We start from the raw sequence: 11,579 nt of genomic DNA, 5'->3' as shown, positions 1-11,579 counted from the left end.
TCGGAGGACAGAAACGGTGGATGCTGAAGCTACAAGACAGACATCTATCGGCGAATGGTTGATCCTCTAATAAGTTGAGTGAGTTTGTGTGCATGTGTTTGATCCAATATTGGAATGAATAATGAGAATAAGTGTGTGCTGTTTTAACAATACTACGATGTATTATTAAAAGAATTGAGTTCCTTTAATAGCAATAAACGTGGATCATGGATTATGGATTATGTGAAGTGATTACAATCGATGTCAAATACTAGAAAATGGAGGAGATTTGTTCGACCGTGAAATGACTAAAGAGCGGAGAAGAATTTTCGGACATGTGCAGACTTAATCTTCGGAATTGAGTACCTTTAATAGGCCCGTGCGTTGTTCGTATAGTGAATTTGCAAAGGAGAGCTTCTTTGTGATGTTATTGGAGTCGAATAATGCCACAGTAGGAGTCGAACCCACGATCTTACGTGAGCTAGCCTTTATATTCTTTAACTAAAAGGTAGCCCTTTATATTCTTTAATTAAAAGGTCACTCATAAATTAAATAAGGGTGCATTAAATCTATATAATAATACAATAATAAAGTGAAAAAAATAAAAAAAATATAATTTTTAATATCGTCAGTCCACAGTATTTTTAAAAAAATTTCTATTCGCAGTATTACAAATTCTAAGTTATAAGACTAAAGAGAACTCTAGATTTCTAATTGATCAATGAGAAAATTTCTCAATAATATACTACAGTTGAGTTTTGAACTCTAGATCCTTGATTGATTAATAAGAAATTTTTTTAATAATACGCCGAAGTTAAATCTCGAACTCTAGATCACTGATTGATTCATGAATTCTAGATCCTTGATTGATACATCTATGAAAATTATTAATAAACATTAAAATTATTTTCGGTATGAAAAAAGGACATTAACATAATTTTATTTTAAGCTTCAATAAAATTAATTAGTAAAAGGTTCACTAAAATTAATTAGTAAAAGGTGCATATTCTGAGTAAAATAATAAGATTTGAAATCCCAAAACTTTTTAAAATTGTGAGGATGTATAAAATTTACATGTAGATATATAAAATAATTTACATGGTAATAAAAGGTGATTATATTCATCTTAGATATCCCTCATAATCTATTTCCAGGTTATGTAAAAAGGAGGATCAAAGGGTTAGCTTATACCCAACCACCAAATGACTTAGGAGGTGGGAGGAGTTTTTTTCTTAAAGGCATGCACCCATCAGAAATTGATTTTTACCCTATTGTAGCAAATACTACAACAAAAACTACCATAGACAACGGATAAAATTTGTTATCTTTGGCATCTAAAATCTGTTGTAATTGATACTGTTGTTAAAAGTGCACTTAACAATAATAATTTTAAACCATTATCTTTTAATACCAAAGATAACAGTTTCACAACATTTAAAAATTATTGTCTTTAAGCATGATAGACAATTGTTTTGCAATGATTTTAAATTGTTATCTTTTAATACTAAAGACAAATAGAAGATGAATGAAAATCAAATATACTTCAATCAACAACATATGATTAAATAAACAATGATAAGTATACAAATTATTATCCTTACACTTTCAAAACAAACATAATTACTAGCACACAAAGAAATTTTAATTAGGAGATATTCAAAACTACTCCTCTCGACTACATCTTATCACCTGAACTTAAAGGATCTTGGTAGATACTACTTATCCTCTTGCCTTGAATATTCTTTACTCATTGGCTTTATCCATCTTCTTGCTTAAATCCCTAAACCTTTTTGCTAGTTTTTCATCCTTGACATGGTTACTCGTATCCTCCTCTTTGTAATCGTCGAAGTACTTCCTAGTCACACCCTTGAGATTCGGATGCAGTGCCACATGATTGCACTAATAATCAAGTTTTGATGTATGATAAATAGGCTAAAGTTAGATGCGTTGTTTGTCTAACTTTTTACCAAGTGTATAGGACTTGATGAGTTTAGAGGACCGAAAAACCAGACTGAAGTCCAGCTAGATTGATAGCTAGCATGAAGTCCAAATTAATTGAAATCTAGCAAAAGGAAGTCCAGGTTGGTTGAGATATGGCAGAAGGAAGTCCAATTGAGTTGACAACTGGTTAAAGTCCAGATTGATTGAGATCTGGTAGGAAGTCATGGTGGATTAAGGGACCTGACATCAACGAGGAAGTTTGCGATTGGTAAATGGAGGTAAGCAACTGGAGGAGAGATCCAGTGAGGACGTGTTCCCGATTGAGGGAACAGTAGGTGTCAGTTCGACCAAGAGTTTCAGTGAAATTCAAAGTCAGGACCGGACAGTCTGAAGCCTGTCAAATATCATATTTGCTTCATATATTATTACCTAGACTAATTTTATTTTGTAGAAAGAAGAGTGATGAAGAAGTTGGTTCAGGTTCTTGAAGTTGCTCCAAGCACCCGGACAAGGGAAATTTCATCTTTGCGCTGAGTTGGAGCGCAACGACTGGCCGACCCACATAAGCAATCCAGGCACTCGGAGTGGGTCCGAGCGCCTGGAGGTGGATAAACTTCAAGGATGAAGTTTTAATAAGAGTTTGCCATGTCAGCACATTCCAAACGCCCGGGAGGGGATCCAGGCGCCTGGACAAAGCTATAAAAGGAGGCTTCGACCAACAACTACAAGACATCAAGTGCACTAATTTTTTCTCTTGCGCACTGCTCTGAAAAAGCTCTTACGACGTTGTAACACTCCTCCGAAAACTGACAATCAAGTTCTACTTATTTTCACTATTGTCGGTAACTTTTCCTTATAGTTCTTGTACTTTAATTTTGTAACATTCTAACTATTAGTGGATTGTCCAATAAAAACACTCAATGAGTACAGACTTTAGAGTAGAAGTCGTCCAAGACTCCGAACTAAATAAAAAATTACTTGTGTTAATAGTTGTCTTTTTCTTTCTCCCGTCTTTTTTCCTTAGCTTTATTTCAACTACGAACTCGATATTTTAAAAAGTAAAAATAAGTTTTCAAAATCACGTGATTCACCCCCCTCTCACGTGTTCATGATCCAACAAGTGGTATCATAGCCAAGTTACACTCTGAATTGGTGCAACCACCAATCGAGCAAAGGGGGGGGGGGTCTTTTATTTTTTATTTTTTTTAAATCTCGTTCAGTTTTAAGATTTTCAACCTAGTTTAAATTGGTGCAATCACCTCTTTTGGACAAATTTTTTGCATTGCAAAATACTCTAAATTGGTGCAACACCAATCAAGTTTTTTTTATACTTATTATCTCCCACACTACTAATCCAAGACCTAGTCTTGAGACTTCTTTGTTAGTTTAATTTTTGTGTCTAAGGTTCTATCTTTAATGGCCTAAGGTGAAAGTTACAGCACTACTCGCCCTCTACTCTTTAGCGGGGATGACTTCCCTTATTGGAAGAGAAGAATGAAGATATACCTGAAGACGGATATCAATCAATGGTTCACCATTCGATGAGGATACAAGGCGCTGGTAGATGAAGCAACTAAAGTATCTCTCGACCCAGAAAGAATCCAAAAGACAAAAAGAAGACACAAATTGACTCAAAGGCACTGAGTACACTTCAGTGTGGTTTGACGAAAGAAGAATTGAACTGCGTTGGCCTGCACGAGAATGTAAAGGAGCTATGGGACAAGTTGGTCGAATTACATGAGGGCACGATCGATTCAAAGGTAACCAAGAGAGACTTACTTTTGAATAGTTTACTTAATATTAAAGTGTAGGATAGTGAGATCACAAGTCAACTCCATGTTACCTGGGATGAATCCTTCTCAGAAGAATCAGACATAGAAGATCGAAAGCAAGCTAACTACCTCACCACGCTCATGGCAACTGGACCAGAATCGGAAAGTGACTCAGATCAAGAAGAAGAGTATAAATAAGAATCACTTTCTTGATGTCTTTCTTGGTGAACCCTTTCTTCTTTTTGTAGAGTTTTCGTACAAGGTTGATAAGTTCGACTGCTATCTCGTCGTCGTCGTCTTTTGAGTCCAGTTCATCTTCGGACTCTGGTTCAGTTCTGCGCTTTGCTTTTGATTCCCGCGTTCTGCTCGTTCCTGCAATCAAAGCAATACATTTCTCGGCCGGAGTAGTATTAGTTTGTTCATGAAGCTCGAATTCAGAAAATAATTAGTCTAATTTGATTAATGACAAATCCTTAGATACTTTGTAAGCATCTACCATGGATGCCCACAAGGTGTTCCTTGGAAATGCATTTAATGCATATCTTGTGACGTCGCGGTTCTCCACTTTCTATCCGATTGCATGAAGGCCATTCAGAAGGTCTTGAATCCACGCGTGAAGTTGACTTATCGTTTCACCTTCCTACATTTTTATATTATACAATTTATGTAATGTTAAGTCACGTTTGCTTACCTTTGTGTCAGAAGTTCCCTCGTGCAACTAGATCAATTTCTCCTATAGTTCTTTTGCGCTTGAGAACGGGCCGACTCGGTTCAACTCTTCTTTGTTTAAGTTGCATTGAAGAGTGCATGTAGCTTTGGCATTGGCATCGATCTTCTTCATCAGACTTGTGTCCCAGTTCTCGCATGATACTAGTTTTCCTGCGCCGTCGAGTGGGAGTGAGAGGTCGATTTTGATGATCATCCACATCTCGACTTTTGTCTGGAGGAATAGCCGAAGTCTTCGCCGAAGAAGAGGGGTGGGCAGGCTGTGCTATAGCCTTCTTGATGGGCCATTGAAATAGAATCTCGCACACAAGAAAAAATTATGAATGTTCCAAGACTTGGTCTTAGGTTGGGAGAAAATAATTAAATAAGCGAGCTCGAGTGGTGTTGCACTAGCTTCGAGAAAAATGAATTTTCAATTGCGATAAAATGATCAGAGTAAGGCAATTATACCAACTCCGATTAAATAAAACAAAAAGAATTAATACCACGGGGGAAAAATTACTTGAATGGTGGTTTTACCGATTTGAAGCGACCCCACTCTGATACCAATTATAGGATCGCACAGGGCTAGGGGGGTGAATAGTACTCATGACTTTCACTTTCATTTTAAAATAATTAAGTAAACACGCAGCAGAATAAATAGAAATCAATCGCAAACACCAAGGATTTACTTGGTTCGGAGCCTATGACGACTCCTACTCCAACGCCGCACATAAAAGTGCTTTCGATAGGCAATCACTATAGCTTCAAAAAAATTACAACTTGAAGTACAATATTAATGCAATAATTAAAAGTATACCGACAAATAAGAAAGGAGAATTTAAGGCTTCTGGTTGTCGAAATCGAGTTATGGCTTTGTCGGATCGTCCTTTGAGCAGCACACAGAAGAATGATTACAAATTACTGTTGTATTTTTGCCTCTGCTCGAACCAAGCTTAAATAAGCTATTGAGGGCGCCTCCAACCTCCATAGGAGGTGCCTCCAGCCAAGGGTTATCCCCTTTTCCGCGGTGCCGATAAACTCCGTTACCTATGCTGCTTATCCACCTGAAGGTGCCTCCAAGCTCCATGGAGGCCGCCCTCCATCCAGCGTTTAAGGCGCCTTCCATCTCCTTGGAAGGCGCCTTCGCTTCTTGCTGCGTGAGGCTTTCATCCAAGGCACCTGAGGTGCCTCCAAGCTCTATGGAGGGCGCCTTGGGTACTGTTCATCCGACGAGACTTCCCTTGGGCAACTTTATTCTTGCAAGGCATATTAGTCCACAAACAAAGTATACTCTGTAAAACCAAGTTAGCACAATAATATAAAATAAATACAAGTATTTGACAGTCACCGAACTGTCCGGTTATGACTTTGAGTTTCTCGGAAATCCTAGGTCGAACCGACGCCTACTGTTCCCTCTTCGGGGAACACGTCCTCACCTACTCCTCTCAGAAGAAGTTACCTGTTGCCAGATTGATCCTCCAGACCAACTGGACTTTTGCTCAGCATCCGAAGCTTTTAGTTTTCATACTGGACGTTTGCTCTACAACCCGTCCAGACTTCCACCCAGTTTGCGACACCAGGATTTCAACTTAGAGTCCTCGATTCTAGGATTTTGCCCGAAACCCTCGACCCACCAAGACTTTTCACCTACGGTTACCAGCCCTTAGGACCTTGGGTTACTGTCCCTTAATGTTTTCCACCTGCCTAACCACAATTAGGATTTTTGTCTAAGAATACTTAGGACTTTCCTGCAACCTTATTCAAACTCGTTAGACCACAAATAACCTTAATTTTGAACCCTTTTCCATTATCAAAACTCAGATTCAATCGTCTGATGCTTCCCACACCAACATAAATATCGCTGCCTAATTCAACTTATAAACTAGGCTAGCTCGACATGATACGACCATGCTCTTATTGGGTTATGCTAGGCATGCCCCAAATCTAGCTAGGTTTTAGGTGGTCCAGTCTAATTGCCACTTCTAAAAAATTGGTGCTGTCACCATTGGTAATTATTTGCTCAACAACTAAATGAACTCACACATATATAACATAATATTTTAGTCAACTGATGACACTTTAGATAAAAGCATCTAGAAACTATGAGCATAAAAGTATTCATATCAATTTCTCTATAATATCTCTAAAATTTAGAATAAATCATCCACTTTATTAAATTTAGACAATTAATTTTCAATACATACTACATCAACCACCTTAAAATTTCCATATTTAATTTTTTTATTATTTCCTTCTCTCCCTTCCACTTTTTTTTAATTTTTTTTTCTAATATCTATTTTTTATTATCCAATCCATTTCCTTTATTTTTTCTTTCTCCCAAATAAAATAATATTTTAATATTTAGGGCATGGTGATGTAAAGATTTTTTTTTACGTAAAATTTAAGGTAAATTTTGTATTTAGGGAAGCTGAAGTATATGCTCTAAGAGATTTAGAAATATTGATAGGGCTGTAAATGAGCCAAGTCGAGTTAAGTTTCATGGTATTCAAGTTTGTTTGGTAAAATAGCCAACCAAACTGATCATCAAGCCTAAAATAAATTAAGTTGTTGAAATGAATGTTTAAGTTTCATTTGATTTTTTTTAATAAACTTGAGTTTTATTCCAGTTTGACTTTAACTTAATTTGTTTAGATATCATTAGGTTATCAGTTCAAGTTTGTTGTATTATTTGAAAATTTTATAATTTTAAACCTGTTTGATTAATTATAAGACTTGATAATATAAAATTATTTATTCATTTTAACAGCTTCTTTAATTATTTGCCATGTGGATGTGAGTTTTATTAATTATGAACATAGTTCACAAACTTTATTCGAGAATGTTATTCAGGAATATTTTTCATGAACAATTTACAATTATTGTTCATGAATATTAACATGTTAAACATATGATATATATTAATTCAAGCTTACTCATTTATTTTAACAAACTATTCTATTTAATTGACTTTTTGTATATCAAACGAATAGAAACTAATCCGAATATTTTGTTCATGAACGTTTAGTTCATTTACCACTCTAAAGATTAATACCATACTAGGCAAGTGTTTGACAACTCTAAGATTAACACATACGCCATGATCGTTTTATAGGATTTGTTGCAGATGAAGGGCGCAGTACTAAATTTGATTGACGAAAGAAGCACAAGATGCAGTCAAACTGCCACTTTATTTCATCATCATATCACACTGATAATTCAGCAAATACATCCATATATTTGCTAATCAACAATAGATCAAATCCCATGCACGTACCAGATATAAAAAGAAAAAGATATAGTAAATTAGAGAAACTAAAACACACATGCATCTTCATCATCTTAATTCATGTATATATATAGTATAGAATTTTTGTTTTTGATAGTGATACTGCCGTGCCAAGGTCGAGTTAATTAACTACTGCTCTCAGTTTTTGGCACTGGGCTTGCTGCTGCTCCTTCCCTGCATCGAAACGTAAATCACAAACACCTCATTGTTAAACGTTGAAATTGTCTTCGATCGAGTAAGCGCATCAAGATTTTAGCGTACCTTCTTCCTGGGTTCTCTAGGCTTCTGTTCGGGCTTTTTCACTGGCTGCTTCGCCATAGGTACCTTTGTCGCGGCGGCGCCAGCGTTGCCGGCCTTGGCAGAAGGCTCTTTGCTCTGTGGGATGAGCCCAGCAGGTCTAGCGGCCTTGGCTGATGCCATTCCCTTGGATCTAAAATTAAGCAAAGGTAGGTACGTATATGTGTCAGAAGAGAGGATGAGGAGGACACCAGGCCGAGCTTGAGTAGATTCAGCTGAAGGAGATAAGTTTTTATAGCACTACGGCAAAGGGATCCCGAGCAAATGAATGAATAATAGAATCAGATTCGAAACTGAGGAACAAGTTGGCGTGAATTATGATGGCATATTAGGAATGGAATAGGATGCGGCTCGTGGCTCAGGTATATATCGACTGATTCAGGGATTTTGCATGCATAATGCTTTATTTAATTTGTGAATGGAATAAATCCGCGAGACTAAATCATTATCATATTTAATAAGTGACAAGCGGCAACTTGTGCTTCTGATTGCAGTGGAGAATCCCTGGGTGCATTCTGAAAATGTAAAATAATTAAGGCCAAATCATTATCATATTTAATTTTTTTTTTCCAATGGGGTTTGTGCTGGCGCTATCCCGAATTAATACTTATCTTTTATTTTTATTATTATTAATCTAAATATCCAACTTTTAAGATCCGATGATCCACCAATCTCATCGAAATTTAATCTTAGTTCTTTCTTTTTGCACAAGCAAACGATTGTTCACCAATTCGAATAGGCCAAGAGTCACACCATTTGTGAAGGGATGTACTGTCAGGAGTGGTGAAATTAATGGTTGGACGGTTAAGGGAGGAATAAATTAATGCATACGTGGTTGGAATCCTCGCTCCTACGCCATGGTCTCTGATTGGTCGATGAGTTTTTTCTGAAAGTCTGTTAGTTTAATTTCTCCTTTTGTGGAATATTTTGAAGGTGGTACAATAATTTTTTTATAAATGGTGAACAACTAAACTTCAGAAGATTAGGCTACAAATGCAACAGAGAGAGAGACCCAGGAGAATAAACAATAAATAATTTTTGTCGCCTTTGAATGCTCATCTTAAATAGCATTTGATATATCTTTAAATTTAACTTTCTACTTTGTTATTTTGTTGTTGATCATTAGATTGGATCCATCATTCGTTACTATTTTTTTCAACCGCTGTAATTTTCAGTCTGTCAATAATTATCTCAATCAATTGACTTCCATCGTCATCCGACTGATCTCCCATAAACACTAGGTCATCCAACCATTTGTAATTAAAGTCTATCTGATCAATGCCTATTTCTAGTTTTCTTACTAAGTCATCAATAGATTGAATTCCAATATCAATTGACTAAATTCAATCAGTACTATTCGATTGACTAGGCTTTGAATAAACTATTCTATTTGTGAACCACCAATCCTGAGTTGATTGTCTAGTTGACTTAGTTTATCAATCGTCCGGATCCACTTTTAATCAATTGAAACCTTGGCTATGATAATCCTAATGATTGAGTCTTTGCTTAGGTTGAGAACTATCTTCTCCCAGGTTATATACCACTCAACTTACTCATGAGCTTACCTTTCACAGTTGTACTTAACCACCAAGGTCATCCTCCGCTTGGTTATTTGTCCCTTGGATGTTGAGTCCGAGAAGCTTTATGGAGGGACTTTGGCTTGCTGCTTCCTCCCACTTCCATTAGTCTTTGTAGGCCTTTAGGATTTTCATTTTCATTCTTCTTTCGTTCAAGCTTCCACAGGCCAAAATGATACTATGAAACTATTTCGCCTTACCGACGAAGCTTTCTCTCACGATGTGACCGAGCACTGGGAGTTATCCAAATGTAGCCCCTCCGATACTTAAGTAAGTCTCCAAGAAAAATAAAAATGAAAGAACTAAAAATGAGAGAAAAATAGATTGAAGAAGATAATCATAAGTAGTCAAGATCAATGAAAATGTCTATATATGCTAAGACAAATTTGATGGAACTAAACACTAACAAGAAGAGAAAGTATCTTGGTAGAGGATAAAGACAAGGGAAGGCCAAGAAGTTCCAAGGAACATGTCATAATTGTCGCAAACTAAATCACAAGGCTAAAGACTGTCGACATTAAAAGAAAGTTACTCAAAAGCATATAACCGAAGATAAATCAGTGCCGATAGACATGTTAAAACTAGATACATTTGCCATTGTATTTGAAGCCAACTTGGCCAACAATACAAAGCAGTGATGGGTTGACATTGGTGCTACATGACACATTTGCTCTGACAAGACTTAATTTTCAACTTATATCCCTATCAATGGGAGAAAGTTAATCATGGGTAATTCTGAAACTTCCAATATTGGTCTCGATAAAGTGGTACTGAAGATGATATTTTTGGTGCAATCGACATTCAAGATTTTGATGTTTATTTAAGCAGTATGTTTAAGTGCGTCTAGTCAAAATTGGCCAAGTAATTTAGTTAAGGTTGACCAAGAAAGTGAGAGAATACAAGCAAATAGTTATAAGAAGCCCAAGCAGGTCAATGTTGACCAGATCCTTGACAGTTATTTGAAAAGTTCAAACAAGTCAAAGTTAACCTGATGTATAAAAAGAAAAAGTACAAACAGGTCAAGTTTGATCGGATGCTTGGCAAGGGAAAAGTCTAAGCAGGTAAAGGTTAATCGGATGTCTGACAAAAGAAAAGTCCAGTAGGTCAAGATTGTCCGGATTCCTGGTAAGGGAACACAGTTTAGGCAGGTCAAGGTTAATCAATTCTATCAAGGAAAAATCTCAAGCAAGTCAAAAGTGATCGGATGCTTGGTAAAAATTTTAGGGAAGTGAACCCTATGTAGTGTGAAAGCCATAGAGAAGTGAACTCTAGGCACATATGTCCAGTAGGTTAGGAAGACTAAGAACTAGGCTTTTTGGTATGATTGATGTGTGCATTTCATGCATAGTTTTTAGTATTATTTTACAAATATTTTGTGTCATCTCATGAGTATATTTTGTATACTTACATCTTCTTTATATTATTTTTACTCTTCTTTTTTAGAGATATGTTTTTGTTATATTTTTCATTGACAAGACATGAAACTAGAGAAAAATTAGAGTATAAAATATTTGGAACGTGAATTCCAAGCAAGGAACACATTCTGGCCATGTCTCATGCCATGAGTGTGCTCCTCCAGCCGGATTTAGATGAAGAATGGAGCAAAAACGAGACTATCACACTTTAGACACAGACACGGGCTGGTCGTGCACCTAGCCCAATCGTGCATCATCTAGTCACAACCAAAATTGATACACTCAGGTCATGCCCCCAGACACCACCATGTTGTTCTCCACAGCATATGACATGGCCGAACCATGCCTCCTAGAATGGTTGTGCCCTTCCTCGCAGCTCCTGACATGCTCTGGTCGTGCGCCCTAGCATGATCGTGATCTTCTTCACAATGTCGAACATGGTCTAGTCATGCCTCGTGGCATGACCATGTCCAGCATGCTACTTTAGCCACTAGAACAACATGACCCAACCATGCCTCCAAGCACGGTCATGGCGCGATAGTAGAACCTCGATAGTTATGGAATTCTCCAACCATTTTGATTAGTTCCAAGGGTTATAAAAAGC

Source organism: Zingiber officinale, chromosome 2A (assembly GCF_018446385.1).
Source record: "Zingiber officinale cultivar Zhangliang chromosome 2A, Zo_v1.1, whole genome shotgun sequence".
NCBI lineage: Eukaryota > Viridiplantae > Streptophyta > Magnoliopsida > Zingiberales > Zingiberaceae > Zingiber > Zingiber officinale.
This window is presented reverse-complemented; position numbering follows the sequence as displayed.